This window comes from Hirundo rustica, chromosome 9 (assembly GCF_015227805.2).
Source record: "Hirundo rustica isolate bHirRus1 chromosome 9, bHirRus1.pri.v3, whole genome shotgun sequence".
NCBI classification, from domain to species: Eukaryota; Metazoa; Chordata; class Aves; order Passeriformes; family Hirundinidae; genus Hirundo; species Hirundo rustica.
In genome coordinates this window covers 15,860,434-15,884,499 of record NC_053458.1, presented here as the reverse complement: position 1 = coordinate 15,884,499, position 24,066 = coordinate 15,860,434, and the positions used below count along the sequence as shown (strand labels likewise).

At 38.6% G+C, this 24,066-nt stretch overlaps 1 protein-coding gene across 1 annotated transcript in view; it reads left to right on the top strand.

Annotated features, from left to right (window-relative positions):
- KYAT3 (kynurenine aminotransferase 3) overlaps positions 1-24,066 on the top strand; it is a 411,900-nt gene that overhangs the window by 168,641 nt on the left and 219,193 nt on the right. The window lies entirely within an intron of this gene.

The following is a 24,066-nucleotide window of genomic DNA, read 5'->3' as shown; positions in this document are numbered from 1 at the left end:
AGGTCACTGCCTCACAGGTACTGCCATTTCTGCCCACACGTTCAGATGAACGCTTCTTTCCTCCTTCACAAAAAAAAAAAAAAAAAAAAAAAAAAAAAAAAAAAAAAAAAAAAAAAAAAAAAAAAAAAAAAAAAAAAAAAAAATCCCAAAGGTTCAGATCTTCCGCAGAAAGAGAGCTTTGCTGGTATTACTGGCAAAAATAAAGTAAAAGTTACTCCTTTTTTCCTTAAACATATGAAAGTCAAGCTTCCAGACAGATAATATCACTGAATCAGGCTAGTGGAAATGCTATGCCACAAGAAGCTAAACAGCTGAACTTGGAGCAGCTGGTGGGTGAACCTTAGGGCAGGAGTGGTAAACAAACATGACTGATAGTATCTAGAGTGGTCACATTAACCTCTGAAAAAGCCCTAACAGGCTTTGAATTTGGAGAGAACTCATGCTCTAGCCAGTGCTTTCTGATAGTCCAAGCAAAGGGCATATAGTTAACTCAAGTACAAAGACTAAATGACCTGAAGCTTTCTCTTCAGGATTGAAGTAGGCATGAAGGAGGTAGCTGGGTGCTAACAGCACCTGAGTGCTTTGCAGGAACATGCTACCTGAGGTCAAATACTACTCTTGGAACCAACACTAAAGCTTGCACTATCTACAGAAGAGGTGATCTTAAGGCATGGTGCAATTTCAGTACCCAAAAATCAATACTGCTCAAGTAATTTTCAGCCAAACTTAAGAAAAATCTACCCCCTCACTGACAAAAACATCTGGATAGAGGGATCTGCACGGAATAGGATCTTTCATTTGGCAATTCAGCTAGTGTACAAAAGAATAGACCCTAGAAGGAAGAAGAAAATCAAATTCACATCTTTGTATTAGGTCCTCTATAGTTTTGTGTTTTCCCTAGGGTTCTGACTTTATTTTTTCATATTAAAATGTGATTTTTTTTTTCTCCTGTTAGCAAGCACTTAATTTTCCAAAGACTCAAAAGGATACCCATCATGTTAGAAAATATTCAACACAAAGCCTTTTTAAAAAGCAGAGAAAAAGGTGTGTACATAAGCAGCTCTGTGAGGCAGACAACATTTTTGGAGAATGCAGAATTTGGATCATGCAACCTTCCCTGGCCAGGTGCAATAACCTCCACAAACAGGTCTGGTTTGTAACAGAGCAGCCTGCCACTTGAAGGTTAGTTAGTATCCAGAGGCCTCCCTGTATTGTACATATTACACATGCAAGTCCCATCCTTTGGCAGAAACTAACCTTTATTTTTTCCCCACTCATGAAAATAAAGCTTATGTCAAGGGGTCAAGCGCTGCAGAGTCATCTTCCTCCTCTCTGCCTACCATATGCAGAGCCTAGGGGAGCACTGGGACCAACCAAGGATTGCCCTTACAATGAAAAGCACCGTAAGAGCTCAAAGCTTGCCCCAAGGAAGCACACGTGCAAATTTGGGTACATCTGCCTCATCTATAACTCAGTGAAGCTACAAGGCTGTAGAACTTAGCCTGTTTCTTTAAACCACCCATAGATATTGAACAGCATCCTTGATGGGATATGAAAAGCAGGTACCAAGTACTGCAGAATTTATAGAGGATGCCACGCAGCTACCAAAAGAGCATTCAAGATACAGAGGAACATAAACTGCACAGCTGAAATCAAGCCATATTTTTAGCTGCAAACTTCTTAAACCCACATTCATATGCCTCCACCAAAATATTTCATTCTCTTTGATTAACAAATCTTTCTTAAATGAGGTTCAGTCCTACACAAATGTAAAATGGATGTGTGTTTTTTAAAACACTGGGACTGATTTGCATTTCAGCACATCGATGTATCTATAGAACATCTTTAATAAAAAGGCTCAGCTCTTTCAGATTATTTGGTCTATGTGTTTGTTTTTCTGGTGCATATAAAATTATCTTTAAAAATGTAGGCAAACCAGGGATCCATAGGTAATCTAAGAAGCACAACATTCATGCTTGTTTATATCTGTATTTTCAGCTAGTACATATCCATGATTCATTTGCAAACAAATTAATTAATGTTTCAGCAGCTGTTTGCAGCCAGTCTGTGATCTAGTTTAAACAGAGATGACACTTTTTTTTTATTCCACAGGGGCAATTTCAAGTACTCATAGATTATATTCTTACTATCAGTCCAAATGATAAAAGAGCAGTGAAACAGCATAGCTGACTTTATAAGATCACTGTGCTTCCACGTATCCAGTTATTCCCTAATGCCATCTTTCCTGTGTTATCTTTTAATTAAGGCTGCATAATGCCAGTTTATAAACAAATCTCTAAGTATGATCAAAAACTGACATATTTTAAGTGTTTTTCATTCTCTAGTTTGTGGTCTCCTGGGGGTGTTATTCTAAAATGTACATCCCTGTATGAAATTACTTTTTTATCACATTGTGTATAATGAAAAGAAATGTTTGACTATTGTTCTGTAACCTGACAACGAACAAACAATGAAAGAACAAATGCTGGGTAGTGTAAAAGATAAGCACAGTATATAGTAGGTAGATAACTGCAGAAAACATTACTGTACTTTGTGATTTTATTTCTCTTGATTTTAAAAAAAAAAGAAAACTACAAGACAAAAATCCCCAAAGCCTCGCTAGGCTAAATTTCCTCTTTCTTCTTTGAACAGACTACACAGATTTTGTTGACTAATTGAGATCAATCCCAGTTGTAAATCGCCTTGCTATCCTACAGCTTTAATTAAGCTACCAGAGGGAGTTGTTTATCAATTAACACTTGTTACAAATTATTAGTAATTATATGGACTTTGTTCATATACATCAGGCAGTAAAGACTAAGCCATACTTCCCTGTGATATAAATTAAGTCAGATATAGTGTATAATATTTTTCTTACAAAAAAACCAATCAGCACAAGAACATATGGAAATTAGGCTGGTGTAGGAAGACCTAAAGTAAGTCACATATTACTCTTAACTAAATGCAAAATATTTTAATGTATCTTGTGCATAAATGTAGGCAATTACACTAAGTAAATTAAGTTAGTCAAACTTTTTAAAAAATGGTAGTGTTCTTTAATGCATTGCATGCATTCCCATTTTGAGTAACAAACATCTTAAATAAGGAACATTAGGTAAAAGTTGATAATGTATTCAAACATTAAAGCTACCTATTGCTCTGTGCACTACATTCTGTGATAATTTTAATTGGCTTAATTGAGATGCACAAGTCTGATTAATGTTTAATTCCTTTATATTAAAAAAGAGAGAGTCAAGTAGTTAGACATTTCTTCAATTATGTTAGATCTTTCTCGACTTCAAAGGAATGTTACAGTAGACAGCCAGATACTGGATGAACTGATTAAAGAATAAAGACTGCTCATTATAATCTAAGAGTACAAAATTGGTTTGTGTAGCCTTTGAAAATTGAAATTAAGAGCTCTTGAGTTAAAACTCAAGCTACAGTAATTAACCCAATTTATAACTATCTTCACTTACCTGGTTGGCTAAGATTAATCATTTGAAATGATCCAGTAGATTCACTGGTTCATTTATTATTAATTCCGTGACCAATGAGATATAATTTTGCCCTGATGAAACCTTCATTTATGAGACAAAGATTTAGTGCCTCTACTTAATTTGTTTTTAATGACTTAGGGTAGAACCTTCCTCATTCACATTGATAAGTAAAAAAAACTGCTGAGGAGATTTTAGATTTTGGATTTGTGTTTTTGGTTTTGGGGGGTTTTTTGGGTTTTTTGTTGTTGTTTGTTTGTTTTTTGGGTTTTTTTGTTTTGTTTTGTTTTTAATTTCATTTTCTCTCTATGTAAGAAATAAAAGATTACCTTTTTTAATAATAACAAATATTGCATTATAAAAATAAGTACATCACAGTAAATTTTATATCAGTACCACAGTTGCCCTTTGCTAATACAGTTTACTGTCTAGCAGAAAGGGATAGTCTGTTCCTGCAGGAGGTGTATGGATAATACAAAACTACGGGGTATGGAGGTGTAACTGAGCTTCTATTGTAATATTAGAAAATGGGGCATTGAAATTTCTTTGAAACTAGCATATATTGGCAGGAGTTTTAGAATTTGTCTCTACTGACAATAAACACTAAATCAAATTATTTCAAAAAATCTTTGTGTTTTGACCAAAATAACAAGTTGAAAAGCAACAGCACTGCACTTGACTGAAGACAGATTCACAAGGTTTCTCATTAGTCACTATCTGCAACCCTTCATAAGGAGAAAGAGAAGAAAATAATCAAACAAATTTTATAATAATAAATGGGCTTATGGCTAGAATGACACTACTAAATTATTCACAGAAAGTAGAATATGAGCACAAAAATAAGTGAATATAGCAGGTAAGCAGCCTGTTTTGCCAAATGAAATGAGCTGTGTTACTGAGTTTATTTGATTATCATGGTAATGATTTGATCAAGACTGTTCTACAGCTGGGCTTACATGAGAGCACATGAACAGCATGAAAACGCTCACCCTAACTAACCAACTTAAAGGTCTGCAAAACCTGAAGTGATAGCAGAGGAAAAGAAGCTTTTCAAATGGAAGCAATACCGTGGCCAAGGGCATACCAGAGGGCAATGCTGGAAACCTCTGAACACAGTATTTTTTGACAATACCTTGTAACTGTAACTGAACATGAAAAGACAGCGACATCTGATAATTTCTCATCTGGTGAAAACTCTCAAGAGTTCTAGTGACACTAGTTGGAGCAAAGGTAATTTCCATATTCTTAGGAGATATGCCTAGCAGTTTGTAGTACCTTACCAGTACTTAATTACGTTGGAGTGTTACCTATAGAGAAATGTTGCCTCGTAATCTATTCATCACAGGCAAGAGGAGTTTTCCTGTTCCCTTTTTCCCCACAAACTGAAGTTATTGCTCAGAGACTGAAGTGGCCTCTTTCTGTAACATGTTAGAGTCCCTTTCATCCCTTTCCCTGGACTATCAGATATATAGTTGATCAAGGAAAAATAAACACAAAAAATCACAGTATCAAACCTGTAGCCATCTATCCTGCCATTACAAATACTTAAATTTTTTTTTTTTTTTTTTTTTTACAGAAATTCAAAAGCCAGCTAATCTAGCTCTAAAAATGAAGGCTCTCTTTATTTCTGCAGGAAAAGGAACCAGTACTGAGGTAGTCTGACAACCTCAAATCTCAACTATTGCAATAAAAAATGCCACAAGACATGATTACTTAAACAAGATGATTTCTTCAACAGAGATAGAAGGAAATGTTTTTGACAGACGAATTATTTCAGATAAGTTTTCTCCAACCTCTGGAAAAAATCAGATGGAAAATTCCTAGAACCTTATCTTGTCTGCATCGATGTGTGGCAGCACAGAATAAGGAAAGCAGTACACTGAGGAGCTAGCTGTTTTTGTTGGAACAATGCCCACCATACAACAGCACACTGCTTCAGTCTTTACCTGCAAAATCCCACAGCCCCCAAGTCAAGTTTCTGCTGTCTCCCACAGCGATAGCAGATATCACTGAAGATACAATTCCACCGTGCAACGTCACTTTTTCCAATATCAGAGAAAAGGTGCTAATTTTTTCCATATTGAGAGGTTTTCTCACAAGTTAGGATGAGATTTCCTGTCTTCTTCAGTAACACTGCTATTTCAGCCCCTCACCAGAGAGACTGTCCCCAAGCTCCCTGTATCGACTGATACTTTATAGATATAAAAGCAGTGGTCAGGTGGTAACCTGGAACAGAAAGTCTTCCTTTAGACAGCTATGTTTTAACCCTGCACCATGTAGTTCTGTAAATGGAAGCCAGCCAGGAAGGCTCTGAAAACCTTTTCCCACAATGCTCTTCCTATATATGCAATAAAAAGGTTCTTATATACATTTTAATGACATGTTCCTATGGCATTAGTAGTATCTTATTAAATTACACAACTATGATGGGATTTATATTTTTCCAGAATACTCTTCTTTGGATGAAAGACTGTCACTCACCCTAGTGGCAGCTACATTTTATGGAGGGGTAATACCATATACAGTAATTTGTAGAGCAATAGGTATCCCTTAGAAAGTAAGATACTATTTGATAATCATCAGCATGTACCCTTGTTTCGTCACTACCTGATCTGACAAATTACATGTTGCAAGAACAAAAGGAGCAAACTCATAGCACCTTCCCACCTATCCTGTATGTTCAGTGGATAACGGGAAGCTCTTACAGCCTTAAGAATGCTCACCTGAATATATGGCAGAGAAAAAGCAGCCTAGGTTATGAGTTCTGCTCTCCCCCACCTGCGGCAGAGAGCTCTAGCAGATTTCACATCTAATTGTGAAATTTCTTGATCTGCTCAAAAATGTTCCTAAACTACAGAGTACCTTTGAATTTTCATTGTTGGCTGAATATGACAAAACTCTTGGTATCATATCTTACTCTCACACATCTTGAGCAGATCTTGTTAGTGCAGATTAGATCTTGTTAAAGATTAATTCTTAAAGCATCCTCAAGCTTTCTTTTCCAACAAAGGAAACATCAATTATAGGCTCACACATAAACTTTGCCCCTATCTTGAATACTTGCTGCCCTTTATAAATCTTAGATTTCTTCCCCTTGTGTGTGTTCAAAGGAGAGATTTTATTGCCTCCAGGGGTTGTTAAACTGATTGCAATACCACGTATTTAGAGCAGTTCAGTGGGAATTAAGCTGGTTCAATGCTGTCAGACCTAGAATATAGCTGTCAAATAGCATTACAAGTAAAACACCCTTGATAAGAAATAATGACCAAATGTCAATCTGTTTTTTACCAGCAGCGCTACAGACGTAGCCTTGCCAATGAAAAATGCAATATTTTTCACATTATAGTAGCTATGCTTTTGTGATGCTACATAGTAAAGGGGGTTTCAGTCTTTTGATGTAGCTTATTTTCAGATGATAGGATTTGATCACAAAAATATATGTCTTGGACCTACCTTGGATTCAAAGTAGCAATGCCTTAAATGTGGCTTTACCCTCCTTGCAATTTTCTGCTATAAAAAACCCACAAAACAAAACAACAACCAAAAAATTACAAAACCAACACACGCATTAAAAATTCATTAATCATACTTCCTAAACGTTAGCTATGCAGAAATTAAAACAGCCAATTTGCTTAGAGCTGCTTTATGCTCTTACAGCATAAAGGTTCATGTAACTTCACACTACAATGCGACACATTAGCTAACGTTATCTTTCTGATTTATGGGTTGTGGTTTTTTAATGACTCTATTTTGTACAAAATTACTACATTTCTTACAATCTCTTTTGCAGATACAAGTATTTGTCACCTATATGAAGAATTAATATGCAATAAATGTTTTCATATTTAAATGCCCACTGTTTCTATTCCAATACTTAAACAGTTCTTACTTCAGTACAGTGTTTACAAACGTACATTCATTTTTTATATATATGAAATTTTTACCATAAATAAATAGCAAGACTTTAAAAACTAAAATAAAACCATTGCCAAGACAAAACTTAAGACTCATTAATCCAGATGTGATGGGGTTGAAAGCAATATGCCTGAAAATTTAGTTTAGATAGAGCAGGAAGCATTTAAAAATATCTGCAATAATTTGGGATCACAGTTTCAGTCAGAAAAAGCACTTCAGGATTTTGTCTGGGTGAGATTGAAGAGGAATTATATACAGGGCAAGGAAGGGCAAGGAAAATCTAATATAATGTCCTTCAAAAAGACATTTTAAAACTAAGAACAGTACTAGTTGCCTAGGAACTGATGAATGAACAGAGAGGGAAAACAAAACATGACAAACTCTCAAGCACAGTAAGACTAAGATCGTGAATGCCAAATTGTGCTCTCCACAGCATTCAAAGCGGGCACCTGTTGACAGCAGTGAAAGTCCCAGCACATAAGATAAAATTATTGCAATACATTTAAAACAATTATACTACTTTGATAGAAACCTCTCAGAAATAATTTTTAAAAAAATTAAAATGAGTGGCATTAATATTGCCTCACAATTTAAATCTGCAAAATACTTTCCATCTCCGAAATATGCAATTAAACTACAAACAGCTTCTTTGTGCTTATGCCTTTCAAACTCAGACTTGATTTTTCAGTTTTGCAAATTTCTTCCCTACGTTAATTAATCCACTATGCACAATGAAGTTACATTAATTGCTAACTTGCACACGGCTGAATATATCGGTTTCAAGGATGCATACAGAGAGCAAAGAGGACAAGACTGAGGAACTGCCCCTGACCTGACCACTTCAATCAGACTTCACAAGATCTGAACCCTTCCTACCTGGTGAACCACTCTAAGTCCTTACATAGCTGTGCAACTCCCAGTCTTCAGAGAATCTACATGACATGGAAGTTAACTCTGAAAATGAGCCACAACATTTGAATAGAGCTTTGGGGTTTTGTTTGGGTTGGTTTTTTTTCAGAGATGTGTTTCAGACAGGAAGTCACAGAAAAGCATGTTGCCAGCTTCTCATCCTGATCTTCCTTATCAATCCCGGGCTTTGAGCTCAAACTCAGTGTATACTCATTGCATGGTAACGGGCAGGAACTAGTACCAGGCAGCAGTGCTAGATAAACAGGACAACATCATGTTCACTCTAAAAGATAATATATGTATTTTTCCAATGTATTTAACAAGTAAATTCTACTTTCTGCATTAATGATCAGCATTCATTATTAATGGCTGAAGCAATGCATGGGATAATCCCTTTTGGGTGAATTCATGAGAATTAACTTCCACTTCCATTTGTAGTTTAATGCTTTTTTGTTCCTCTTGTGAAATGTTTACAGTTCACACACTGATGCTGGAGGAGTAACTGATTTCAAACTCAATGCCATCGTTTCATAACTACACTTAAGGACTCACAAGGGAATTGAGTGTCACCACTGAGTAACATGAATAATTTCACATTACGAGATAAATGAGGAAAAGATAGGGCATTTATCCAAAAATCAATTCAGAGCTGCATGTAAGATTCCCTTTCATTTTCTCTTTCTTAAGTGAAGTGGGAAATATCTGTGGGTGATATAATTTTTCTCCAGTTTACAGTTATAAAATTCAGCATGCAGTAATTATAGATTTTGGCACAAACCAGCACAGGTTTCTCACTATAATGTCAAAAAGCCAGCCCTTAAATGGTCTTGCAAATGATTTTTTTTTTCCTTTATTGTAGCTATATCACAACCAGTTATGACATACTGCAGCAAGGCTCTTTTACATTTATTTGTATTTTAGTAAATAATTTCAATTGCAATTTTTATACTTATTTTGAATCAGAAGAGTAGTAACCAATGCAACAAACTGACAATCATCATTTTTCTTGATAAAAAAAGGTTTGAACTTTACTTAAAAAAATAGAACTTTGCTGCCCTCTACTTGTCAATCCCAGATCGTGTGAGAAGCCAGAAAAATCACAAGTGTGATTTTTTTGTGTGTCTGGGACAATCCAAAGTCTCAGACTTCACAGAATTCTAAAGAGAGGTCATAATTCAGCTACATTTACATAATCTGTATTGACCAAGCAGAAAATCAAGGTCACAATTATTGTTCCCATTGATTCAGTTTAAATGAGGAAGTAGAACCATAGCATGTTTTGAGTTGTAAAGGACCTTGAAGATTACAGAATCACAATCACTAAGTGGGTAAAGTTGGAAAGAAAAATGGTGTCATGTGATCCAACCTCCCTGCTCAAGCAGACTCTTCCTAGAGCACACTGCACAGGATTGCATCCAGACGATTCTTCAGTATCTCCAGGGAGAGAGACTAAGATCATATAGTTCCAACTGCCCTGCCATGGGCAGGGACACCTTCCAGTAGAAAAGGTTGCTCAAAGACCTATCCAGGCTTCCCTGGACAACTGTTCCAGTGCCTCACTGTAAACAACTTCTTCCTAATATCCAATCTAAACCTATCCTTTTTCAGTTTAAAGCCATCTGCCCCTGTTCTATCACCATTTGTCCTTGTGACAAATTCCTCTCCAACTCTCTTGGAGCCCCTTCAGGCACTGCAAGGGGCTCTAAGCTCTCCACAGAGCCTTTGCTTCTCCAGGCTGATGAACTCCAATTCTCTCAGCCTGTTTTCACAGAAGTGCTCCAGCCCTCTGATCATCTTTGTTGCCCTCAGCTGGACTCATTCCAGCAGGTCCACGTCTTTCTTATGTTGGGGTCCCAGAGCTGGACACAGCACTCTACCCATTGTCTCATGAGAGAAGAAGGGGAGAATCCCCTCCATCCACCTGCTGGCCACGTTGCTTCAGCTGCAGCCCAGGATAGGGTGGATTTTCTGGGCTGTGAGTGCACACTGCTGGCTCTTGCTGAGCATCTCGTCAACCCAAACCCCCAAGTGCTCCTCAGGCCTCTCTCATCCCATTCTCTGCCCAGCCGTGTTAGTGCTTGGGATTGCCCTGAGCCAGGAGCAGGACCTTGCTCTTGTTGAGCTTGACGAGGTTCACATGGGCCCACCTCTCCAGCCCGTCAGTGTCCCTCTGGGTGGCATCTCTTCCTCCAGTGTGCCGGCCACACCGCACAGCTCGGTGTCATTGTCCCCGATGAGGGTGCTCTTGATCCTGCTGTCCATGTCACTGACAAATCTGAAACAGAGCCGGTCCCAATTCTGACCCCTGAGATCACCACCAGTCACTGGATTCCACTTGGACATTGAGCTGTTAACCACAACTCTTTAAGGTAGTCCATCCATCAAATCTATGCCTGCCCAGTTTAGAGACAAGGATCTCATGTTAGGGTAGTGTCAAATGCTTTGCACAAGTCCAGGTAGATGACATCAGTTGTACTTCCTTCATCCACCAGCACTAACTCTTGATGTAGAAGGTTCAAAATTTGTCAGGTATTATTTTCCCTTAGCAGAGTCATGTAGGCTGTTACCAATCATCTTATTTTCCACATGCCTTTGCACAAGTTGTAGGAGGATCTTCTGCATGATCCTGCCAGGCACTGAGATGAGACTGACTGGCCTGTCATGCTGTAAATGCTACATGAACTCTCTAATACTATTTGGAAAATATGATAAAAACCCACCAACCAACCTGTTCGTGATTCAACAGGAGACGTGCCATTGGAGGAATAATCGCTAGATGTTTTCAATTATATTCAGCTGTATGACACTGTCCCAAAATTACTCATTTAGTCATCCATTACTGAGGCTTCCAGCATGGTTTCCCACAGGCTAAGGACACTCCATTCCAGTGCATGAAGGACAACAATGTTTCTACCTCTGCTTTTTCTCACAGTCCATTTCTTTTTACAAGCTATTTTTCCAAAAAAAAATCTGTATCTGTTTTGCTGTTATAAAAGGCAAGACCTGGACAGGAAAGCAGAAATCAGCCTGGCCTGCAGATTTTTTTTCTGTTGCACTAAAAAGTGCTGCACATCTGTGACTGAAATCACTGAAACAGGAGAAGAAAGCCTCTCTTCATTACACTCCTTTTTCCATGAGAAATTTAAGTTTCATTTGTGCTAAACACTTGTGATCACAGAATCAATACAATAATTACTACATTTGGACACTGTTAATTTAGATGGCAAAAGATTTAGCCCTTCTTTTTAAACCTACAGTTTGTTCACTGCTTTCTCTTAATACCCCCTTAATTAAAACATCAAAAGAAAATCAACTCCTCTTTGAATGCCATTTTCTCTCCATCCTCCTCTCTCACTGAAGAGTAACAAGAGCTTCCAGTGAGTATTTCCAATGTTCCCAGTCGGTTCTATGAAATCAGGAGACTGAGACAATGACCCTAATATCATGATGGCTAAAACCAAATAGGACTAAACCAACTATTTCTGACATGAAATTAAAAGTTCAGGAGACACCTTCCACCCCATCAGCTCACCTTTTGTTAACTGAAGCCATCAGCCAAAAGTAGGCGTACATGGAATACAATGAACGGCCACTGTATTTTAATGAAATCCTAAACTAAGAGAGATGCTACCTGTATTGCATACTACAGCACACCAGGACAAACATCCAAAGTAAGTCATTAACCTGAAAATGTAATGAAGCATTTGTATCTACTGAGTATAAACAGACAAGCTATATCCTGTTTGTTAATTCTACTCTTTGAAATCCAGTATGAGGCAAAAAAAAAAGGGAGCACACCTTTTTTAGACATGGTCTTGATTTACTCCAGAGAAAAGCCCTTCTTCACACAGAGTGAGTCCTCACTAATGAGTGTTCCAGCATGTTTTATTCCAGTCATATAAGCAACCCTTCAGATCTGATTCTTACTCAAATCCAAAAATCAGGATGATGAGTACAAGTTACTTTTTGTTAGGGTTAATGGCAAAACTTCTGAGACAGCTCCTGCTCCATAAAGCCTGTAAAGATGTAAGAAGAGCATACACTATCCAGTGAGTGAGAAGGGGAGAAAAGGCCTTTTCTCAGTCATGGTCTAGGTTCCACTTCCTGACAAAGCTAACAAATCAACACTGATCATCTCAGGATTACACGAGGCTCTGCTATCTACCACCACAGAGGATAAAAACCTGCAAGTTCACTTGGGATCTCATTTTATTAACCACACTGCCGCACAGAAACTACACCAGTGGGCTCCATTATAAAGTATAAAGACAGATAGCCAGACAGACTCAGCGATTCAGACTTTGCTGGGGTTTCTTTTTAATCCTGAGCTTGTTTTAAAGAACAACAACTCCTTTATTTGTGAACTTCCTAGAAAAGGGGAAAAAAAAAAAAAAAAAAAAAAAAAAAAAAAAAAGAAAACCTCAAGTCTTTCAAGAGGACCTGAAACCCTGATGAGGTTCAAATGCAAGAAATAACAAGTTTTTGAATGGAAACCATGGAGAGCCACTTTGGAAATTCAAGGACTGAAACACTGAGCCAGCACATGAAAAAGGAATTAAATTTTGCTAATGAAAAAGGAATTAAGCGAAAGCAACTTCTTCAAGAAAAGAACACAGAAGTCCTGGGGTTATTAAGTCATGGTAGCAACAAAATAAGCAATTCTGTAGTAGACTCACTTGGAATCTCAAAATATTTTCAGCTGTTTTATTAACATTTATAATTTCCTTATCCAAATGAGAAGATTAATCATTACTAAATTAATTCCCACAAAACATGAGAAGTCTTTGGAAAAGCTAAACACAAGCAGAGAATCCTTGCTTGACTCTTATTCAGTTACTTCTAAAGCAATGCTTCGCTGTGATACTACCACTCATTGAAGAACATTTTCGGTGTTTTGTTTGGGGTTTTTTTCCTTTGGTCTTTTATTAACTACCAGTGCTCCCAAATAGCAGTCAAACAAATAAGAAACTAGAAGGGCCACAACAAAACTTCTTCAAAGCAATCCTTTCCCAACCCACAATAGCTCTTCAAAGTGAGAGGTCAATGTAAAGGACCTAACCCATACACTTTAAGAACATAGTTTTTATCTCCACTGATAGAAATGGAGCAGCCTGAAGCCTGTTCTCCTGTGAAGGGTTATGTTTTCTGACTCACTCAGAGGAAAGGAACAAATACAAAAAGTTTTATGAAGACAGTTAAGGATTTTAAAGTAGTATCATCACAACTGTACTCCATCATGCAAGTGCAACAAAACTAGAAACAGAAATGTACTATTGGTAGGGAAAACCATTAGCAAAATAAACATTCTGCATTTCTATACTGTTACTGTAATGTTAAAAAAGGCTAATCAGCTTGAGCTTATGACAGTCTACCAAAAAAGTCCAAAATTATTTTTAAAAATATGAACATTAATTTAAACTTAAGAAAAATAAAAATCAAGCATGTTATAATAGGGATTATTTTTCTTAAATTAGGAAAAATAATTCCCCCAATAACTTGGGGGGGGGGGGGGGGGGGGGCGGGAATTATGGCCAAATTCTGTTTGGAAAGAAAATACAATTCTCAGGAACTAAACACTTAAAAACCTCTTACAGGAAGCGAGTAGTGGTCTGAAATTAAATGAAAGGACTCTTGAAACACTGCATTCTTGTTCCGCATTTTTTGAGTCTTATTTCAGTTATTTAAAATCTCAGGCACTTCAGTTCTGAAATATGAAAGGTACACTGAAGTTAGATATATCTGAGCTTATGTGTTCAGTTATGTACAATTGCATCTGGATTTAAATATAGTTTCTACTATAAATGTATAGTAAACAAAATATCAGAAAATGGACAACTCCTTTTCAATTGTTCTTTCAAAGATTCATACTTGCCTATCTGTCCATAGTTACACTTGCAGCAATATTTATCATTGATTCAGGTTGGCAAAAATAATGATAGATCAAATGTGGGATAAGGAAGAAGAAATCAGTCTGTATAAAATATCCTTACCACTTTGATGACAAATTAGACACCATGAGTAGAAAAGGAAATGTGATACGCGAAGAAGGAATCAAGAGAGGCAGAAGAGAAAGTAAGTCAGTCTTGATTTGAAACAATGAATGACATCAACCTAAGAAATAAGATTTGACACAGCTAATATGTAGAAAGAACAATTAGCACAACAGGGTACCCTGGCACATTATGGCACCCTCCACAGGCTTGAGACATGAAAGATCCTGAATGGACCAAAAGACACCTAGAAGAGCAAAAGAGTAAATGTAGATTATATCCTAACAAATATGTGGGATTTAGCTGCCTCTGATTCAGACATAGTCCCTCAGCTTACTTCCATGGAAATTAAATAAGTATTTATGATATGGATGAAAAGATGTAAAGTCTAGAGCATCTAGAAAAACAGCAAGCAAAATTCACACTCTGAGACCCACAACTTCTGTAAGGCCGGATGTTGGGGGCTTTTTGCTTGAAAAAAATGCCTTTTTGTAAGCATAAAACTTCCACTGAAAAATCCTGTTGCATTTAAAATGTCCCGTGCTGTTATCTTTCATACTTTAAACATTCTGAAATACTTGTACTTTCTCAAAAACCATTCAAACATAAAGAAAAATGTTTCAAACACTGTTAAATAATTTTGATAAAGTCTGTGAGCATTTTTAGTAAGAAACAAAATTATAATGTGGTTATTTGAAAACTCTGTGAAATGGAAGCAAGCTAGTTCTCCTCAATGGAGGTCTTTCCTTATTTTGGCTATATTTAATGTCCAAAAAAATCATATTGTCATTAACCTACAGATAAAACAAGCCTCCTGAAAGCAGTAAGGATAAAACAAATACAAATCAATGTTGATGTAAAGTTCATTTTAGCTAACCAAGACTATGTTAATTACACCATACATTACACAAACACTGTAACCAATAATGCCCATCTCCTCAACAAGCACAGTGCTTAGCTCTTATGCAGAAGTAATTAGGAAACCCCCGTGCTCTGGCACAGAACTTTGAGTGCTCTGAACAGTGTTTTATGCACTTTTATTCACAAGGACTTTGTCCCAACTGAATTCTGCTGCAATTAACTAAAACTAAAGAGACTGGGATTATTTTACATTTACTTTCAGAGCCTGAGATATCCTTTGTTTAGATCATCTGAAAACAAACACCATCCTAATTCAAAAAGGCTACTGCAATTTAATAATCTTCAACTCAGTCCAAATCCAGGTTTATTAGGGATGAATTTATACACTTTGATAGGCAACTTGGGAAACTGAATCCTTTGTTTGAAATAAAGCTTTAAATAGGATTTTTTTTGTCAGCCTTCCTGAATTCCCATCTGAGAAAGGACAGGTAAAGACCATAAATGTAGAGCTATCTTTACAACAGGGACTGAAAGACAAGTCAAATATGACTTGCATGGTCTGTCCTCTGTAAGTAAGCTGTTCTTATTCCTTCTAGCAGACCTGTGGTACATTACCTTTCTGGAGGAATTACAGAGAAGACTACCAGTTCTTAAAAATATGCACAAGAAACTATTGTGAAATTAGATGAAAATAATAGAAGATTCCATCTTTTCTTTAGAGATTAGCTTTCAGAGGACACTTACGGAATTGTTCTTCTGTAGTATCAGCAGAACCATCGTTTTTGTAAGAGTAGCGCTGATGAGGTATCCGACACTCAACCTTAGCGAAGCAGGCTGGGTGCTGCCCTGCCTGTGCTGCTGCCATTTGCCTTGATGCAGGGGGGCCATGGCACAGAGCACACTACTTCTATCAAAATGGGACTACTTTCCATATACTGAATCTATTTTTCTGGCAAACAGCAAATCACTAAACTGAAGCAGTTTAATATCCTTTAAAGCTGCTGCAGAAAACAAAATTAGTCTGACAATTTTGTCAGCATTAAAGCTGCTTGGATAAACCAAGCGCAATCAAAGACTGAATGAATGTGCCTAACACCTCATACTTAAAAATAGCCTTTTACACTTCATTAATCTCAATGTTTAGGCAGATGATGGAGGTTTAGGAGTAAATGAGTACCAGCTTTCAAGCAGATATGCTCTAAATAATTTATAGTTAAAATACATGTCAATGCTGCTACACAGACATGAAAGTTGCAAAAATCATACAGCTGAAGTGACTATAGCTAGAGATTACAAGGAGATAGCAACAGCTATAGGGCAGGGATCATCTTCTGTCTGTACTCTGAAATGCCTGCCAGGCTTTTAGGTGGTGTGAAAACAGACTATAAAGTAACATTTTCATGAGGCGTGTGTAGCATAAAGGTCAATCAATCACATTTTTCAAACTACGTCTTTTTGTTACAACATAAGTGTTGCTACTCCACAAGAGTATTTAAAAACAGATGTTATTTTTAAAAGCCAGTGTTGTATTCTCATCAAATCAATAAAAAGCCAGGAAATCCCTGGAATTAGAAAACCTATACAGCTGTCCTCCTTACCTCTTATCCGTGTGACATAGAAATGCAGATTGTGACTGCATTGTGCAGATCTTAGCAGTGAATGCGGCTTTACAAGGTGCTTACATTGAGTCTATTTCTTCTCACTTAAAGTTACATTATGCCAGACTTAAGGCATGCTTTATTTACATGCATTCAATCTCTAGTGGGAGTTTATATACTGTGCACTGGATAATTCTCTAAGTGAACAACAGTCCAGCATCAAGAAGAGTTTCATGCAGAATACAAATAGAAAGCATTAGACAACTACCTCCCAGGGACAGTGAGTTCCCTGGGCTTACGTTGGGGATGAGGATTGGTCGATCTGTTCACCCTCCGGGGCTGTCTGGAATTATAGATCAGGGACCTTATTGTCATACCCCAGCTGCTGCACAAAGCCACTAGAAGAAAGGAGATTTACGAGTATTTCAGCAGCACTGAACAAGGGATACAGAAGCTATACAACTGGGAGTACAGTGGCTCTAAATCTGTAGGCATTATGCAAAAAGAAAATGCAGAGTTCGGCATCAAGGGAGCTCTCCCAGAGCAATAGGACATCTTTGTAAATTCTCTAAAGAATAAATTTAACAGTTATTAAAGAACAACACCCTGTTATTGCAGTCACCGAACTTTACAACACATGGAAAGATGCAAGGGATTTTCAGAAAGACATCTGTCATTTAACAGTGACAGTGACCTCAGCACAGACAAGGAATTCAAATCCCCAGTGATAGAAACAAATTAACCCCTTGGTACACAGTGGGTTGAGAACTCCAGCATTAGGACTGCCGTGTACTCTAACAGTAGTAACAGGCTGCACAAGGTTTTACCTTCAACCAAGCAATAGGTGGAATGAGCGATATTCTTTAAATTATAATTGCTGTACACAAAACCCACTTATGACATTATTTAATATCATGCTACTGACAGTCATAGAACCATAAAACCATTTAGGTTAGAAAAGTCCTTTCAGATCATTGAATTCAAGCGTTTGCCTAACACTGCCAAGTGCACCACTAAACCATGACCGTAATTACCACATCTACATGTCTTTTAAATATCTCCAGGGATGGTGGCTCAGCCACTTCCCTGGGCTGCCTGTTACAAAGGTTGATAAACCCTTCAGTGACAAAATTTTCCCTAATATCCAATCTAAATCTGATCCAATTTGAGGCTGTTTCCTCTTGCATGTCCTACTGATTGTGACCCGGGAGACTGAACCCCCCCTCCCTCATTACAACCTCCATTCAGGTAGTCATTGATAGCGATAGGGTTCCCCTCAAGCCTCCTTTACCCCAAATATCCCCAGCTTCCCCTGCAGCTGGTAGGACTTGTGCTCCAGACCCTTCACCAACTCTGTTGCCCTTCTTGAGACACGCAGCACCTCAATGACCTTTTTGTAGTGAGGGGCCCAGAACTGGACACAGTATTCCAGGTGCAGCTTGATCAGTGCTGGATACAGGGAGATAACCACTGCCCTCGTCCTGCTGGCCACAACGTTGCTGGTACAGGCCAGGATGCCATTGGCCTTCGTGGCCACCTGGGCACACACTGGCTCACGTTCAGCCACTGTCAACCAGCACTCCCAGCTCCTTTTCCTGTGGGCATCTTCCCCCATTTTCCCCAAGCCTATAGTACTGCATGAGGTCACTGTGACCCGAGGACAGGATCTGGCACTTCGTGTTGTTGAACTTCATACCACTGGCCTCAACACACCAGCCTGTCAAGATTCCTCTGCAGAGCCTCCCTACCCTCCAGGAGAAACACCCCTGCCCAATTTGGGCAGAGAGCCTGCAAAATGAGGGTGTACTCAATCCCCTCATCCAGATCATCGATAATGCTATTGAATAGAACATGTCCCAATACACCATGGCCTCCAATACTGAGGAGCACCACTTGTGACCGGACACTAACTGGATTTAACTCAATTCACCATCACTTTCTGGGCCCAGCCATCCAACCAGTTTTTACCCAGCAAGGAGTGAACCTGTCCAAGTCATGAGTAGCCATTTTTTCTCAAGGAAAATGTCGTGGGAGACAGTCAAAGGCCTTAGTGAAGTTTAGCCAGGTAACATCCAGTCTTTCTGTCACTGGCTAAGCAGGTCACTTTGTCACAGGACACAAGGTAAGTCAAGCAGGACCTCTGTTTCCTAAACCCCTGCTGGCTGGTGCAGATCCCCTGGAATCCTGCATGTGCTCAGTGATTGCACTCAAGATTTACTCCATACCCTTCCCCGGCACTGAGATCAGGCTGCCAGGCCTGAAACTCCTCAGATCCTTCTTTCACCGGTTCTCGTAGATGGCAAATGTGACACCTCGTCCAACAATCTGGGATCCCCATTAGGCAGGGCTGCTGCTCACTGATGGAAAGTAGTGATAAGCACTTCTGCCACCTTCCTCTGTAGCCTTTGGTAGACCTTGCTGATCCTTCACTCACCATCTACCCTTGGATTATGGAGCCTTCATCCTGCTGCCTGTCCCTGTCTTCCAGCTCAGGAAGCTGGCTACCCAGACAATAACTGGTCTTACTACTACACTGAGGTAAAGAAAGCATTAAGTACCTCAGCTTTTTCCTCATCATCTGTCATTCTTTCCTCTTGCATCTAATAGAAGATGGAGAGTCACCTTATCCCTTCTTTTGTTGCTAATGTATTTATAGAGGCTTTTATATAAAAATATATAATCTTTATGCAGATTTCAGTTGCAGAAATAAACTATTCACTGAGTAACATTTATAATGCAGTGTTCAGGGACTGGACACAAAAGCAGGAAGGCACCATCCCTTGTATATACCCATTTCACACAGCACTTGTGTTTTACCAAGAGGGCATTCAGTCAGTCAGATTCAGAACTGGGATACCCCAGACACCCTGCAAAATCTTTCTCCTAGGAAATGCTACAATACTGGCCTGCAACCTGGCCTGACTCAAAATGCTACACACAGTTAGACAGAAAGTCAAGGAGAAATACAAAATCTGACCAGAAATACAAAATCCAGACACTCAGCAGATGTCTGCAGGGTGAGAAGGTGGACAGGCCATAGACATTACCGCATTCCAATGACTCTAGGATCCCATGATACCTATGGAGAGCAGGCCCAGATAAGCAGCTCTACGGAGCAATACTGTAGCACATTCAGCACTGCTGACCCCAAATCTGAGGGTAAGGCAACTGTTAATTGTCTGCTCCCACATGGGTAGTAGCTAATTAGCTTAGCTTAGCTATGTTCTAAGACACTCAAACAGGCTCCAATGTGTTTCTACATGAAAAGAGGAAGATTGATTTGGCGGTACATTTAGAGGAATTTTAACAACTGATGGCTAATGATGCAGCAACCTTACTGCTAACAAAAGAAAACCAAAGGATGTGGACAACCATGTTATTAGCTGGTGATGAAGGACATCTATCTTAAGACCTATCTGAAGTGAGAAGACTGAAAAGGACTATACAATAAAAGATTTTTTTTTTTTTTTTAACTGGGCACATTAACATCCATGGCTCTTTTCCTAAGTCCATACAGTTGTTCTACTCTTTGAAATCTTTGACAAATATTCACTTATAAACACAGTAGGTTGTGCTTATTCACAGTACATGCATTGCTCCTGCCACCATCCTTAGCTTTTCTGATGACCCACAAAAACTCCCAACATTTCTGACTTACCTTCACAGCTTTGGGTATATAAAGAACTTTACAAACACAGCAACAGTTTGGAACCCATGTTCTTGAGTCCACGAGGAAGATGTCCAGGGTAAACAGTAACGAAGATGGTAAGTCTCCATAAAAAGAACAGGCACATTTGTTGCAAATACCCAAATGTTTCACCTGCAGGGGACCAGAAAGGCAAGTAGATTATTTATTCCTTGGTCTCCTGTAACACTTGGTAATCTTCAAATCATGAAAAAAAAAAAAAAAGTAAGCCCACAAAAAACCCTCAACCACAGTTCTGCATACAGAAAGGATTTTGTTTTAAATCAGAATCACAGAATAGTAAGGGGCTATGGAGTCTTAAAAAGTCTTCTCTTTTGTTTTTGTCTCAGCAGATTTTGATGCTCAAATTTACCCTCTGGGTATTTACTCCTTTCCCTGTTGGCATCAGCTTTGAAGTACCAAAGAACGGGATGAGGAAAGCTTAGATTTGGAGACTAAGATCAGAAGCTCTTTTGTATTAGATGCTGGACTTCAGTTAATACACCTTTTTATTTATACAGAAAGGCTTATTATTCATCAGCTAACTATACCTTAAACAGACAAATCTGTTTGAATTGAGATGCAGGAGTTAACTTTAAAGAGAAGTACACTACTGTAAGCCAAAAAACTTAATTTTAGAAATTAACTTAAAAAAATTAAACATGATATATTACTTGTTTTTACACTTTACTCAGAACAAACTTTACTGCTTACAAACTTGACGTAATATTCTAATCCTCTTACGTGATTTGAGGGACTTCACTGCAGGCTTTTGACTCAAGAGGATGTGGGATTTACCAAGTCTAGGAGAGATCCAACTCCCTGCTTGCTAGGTACATTCCTTCCAATAGTTTGTCCCTACAGTCTTAAACCTGAGTGGGTGAGGAGTTCAGTTAGTACAAGGATAACCAACTGAAGAATGACTCTGGATCCTCTATTTTAGGGCTACTTAGAAAGAGCTACTTCTAGAAGACATTCTAGAACCTGAAAATACATTCAAAGAAAAGCTTCATTTTTCTGTAAAGTCTGATAGACAACAGTAAGAAAATGTAAAGCTATTATTCAGCAAGCTGAAAACTGATTTCACTCTACAAACACAGCAACAGTTTGGAACATGCTCTAGAGCCCATCAAGAAAGACGTCCAGGGTAAATAGGAATGAAGATGGTTAAGTCTCCCTTTCACATTCTTAACTGTAAGAAAAACAGGAAAAGCCAAAGCAAGAGAATCTACGGGCTTGTCTCAAGATTTCAATCCTTCACACCGCATGAGAACAAGCCAATTACACAAGTATGATACTAATCATCCTACAGTTATACAGTGTAGCAAAAAATAACTGTACATAAAAAGCCTAGCGCATTTGGGCTGCAGTACACATAAGAGCTTGCATATATGGCAATTACTCCCTGTGTATAAATTGCAAGGATTAGTGCCCATACTTCTTACTACTCTACTGGCCACCTTGCAAGTTCAACCCTAAACAAAACAAAAACACAAACAAAACTCCACATAGTGTTTGTCAACATTTCTTAGAGCAAAAAGATTGAAGTTCTAGCTCCTGAGGTAGTTAGAATGTGAGACGAGTTGAATGTACTCTTTAGCACAACAATAAACCAAGAACACCATCCAGTCCTATTAAAGAGTAAAAACACATCAGGACGTTTCCAGCAGAAATAAAACTGGTATCATTGTGCAAGTCAAAACCTTGACAATCCTGTGCAACGTAAATCATCACCTGAAACATTCCATAACCATTCTGACTACTCAGGTAAGAGGCACCAAACCTCCTCTACTGAGTCCACTCATGACACTAAAAAATTATACAGCCCATCCACTGAAAGAGGATTAGAGATCTTGTCTATCATGTTGGACAGCCTTTATTCCCAAAAGATGTTTTTAAACAACCTGAAATATTTTTCACCTGATGTCACTTTACCACCTCCAAAGTTTTTTCAAACTTCTCAATATTAGCTGCAGAACAGGACCTATCTGCCTAAACTCAAACTGCTTTTTCTTAATCAACTGACTCTCCAAAAACACCATTAGCAACCAGTTATCATCTGTTGATTATGAAACATCAACTACATTTCAAGTCCAGTCTTTCACTGATCTTTCATCTAAAGTGGTTTTTAGGGATGGGGATACCAAAATGCTCCCAATTTTTGTCTTTTGGTAAACTCTATTAATCGTAATAGTCAATATTGCAAGGTTCTTAGAAATAGGGGAAGGCATACCCTACTGAAATCAAATACTTGTGAACAGTAGGCAGTTGACAGCACACTGCTGGTCAATGTTAAGGAAATATAAAGGTCTCTGAGCACAGATGTGTAAATCAGGAGGCATCTTTCTCCACAACGGCCTAAAGCCACAGTCTTAATTTCTGAGATTCTGAAACAAATGCAATCTCCACTCTGTTTGGAATGAATCTCTGTGTGTACGTGTGTCTTACCAATGGTGTCACCTGGAATGGGCAGCCATCGGCCCCTCTGAAGTTATTTCCATACTTCACTGCTCTGGGGAAATTAATTTGGTGAAATATTAGCTACAAAAGAGACCCAAGGACTCCATCTGAAGTTCTTCCTAAGCCTATGGAACAGAGTAATTTTGTCCCTTACAATCAGCAATTGTCCCACCACTCCTTCAAATCTGTCATCTAAGTTTAAAGTATCACTTAACACATTTTACAGTTGAGAACTGTTCATGTAAGTAGCAAATTGTGTTTTAGGTATCAGTCAAATCATGAATGCTTTGAATTCAAAGATCCTGAAGTCATCATGGATGAAATCAGTGCAGCACTGGAAATAAAGTATTGAGATACTAAGTGGAAGGGGTTATCTTAGCTGAGTAGAGGCAATGTAATTCTCTCCGATAAAGGAGGCATAGACAAAGAAGAAAAAAAAAATCTCACCACTTGCAGAAATTTGGGCAGCATCTCAATTCTCTTCACTACTCAAATTCTTGTAGCAGCGTGGAGATGGATGATGGCTGCTGCTACCTCACCCAGAAAGGCATCTGTTCTCAAGAAGCCGCTCGGGTGGGTACACAGGCAGTCACTCAAGTCCACACAGACACACACCACAGAGAAGTCAGTGAAGAAAGATGGGAAGGGTCTCCTGTATAGAATTCCAGGGAAGTTTATTTTGCCCTCACACCCAAGGGTCCAGGGACAGGGTTAAGTAAGGGGGTCAGGAGCCAATGGTCCAAGGGCACAGGGGCAGTATGAGGGCAAGGCAAAGGACAAACCTTCTCCAACTGGGGACATTTATGAACAACAGAGGTGGGCAAGGCCCATGGGCTAATGGGAAAAGCAAAACTGAGGTAAAGAAACATAGTGCTGCAGAGCACCCTTGGGGAACTTTTTCCTCATCCTAAGTGATGTGGCACTCCTGAAGCCTACGGCAGATTCTTCCAAGGCTTTACTCCAGAAGTTTCCCTTAGAGGCTCAAGGGTCTTGATGAAATCTCATGCTAAAATTCTTACCAGTTTCTAGAACCCTGATACACTTCCTATTAAATTGTAAGGGAAGAATTACAAGACGCAGACTTCTCTTGTAAAGCAAGAGACCAAGTAGAACATAAGCAGCTGAATGACCAGCTTGTAAGGCAGAAGGGG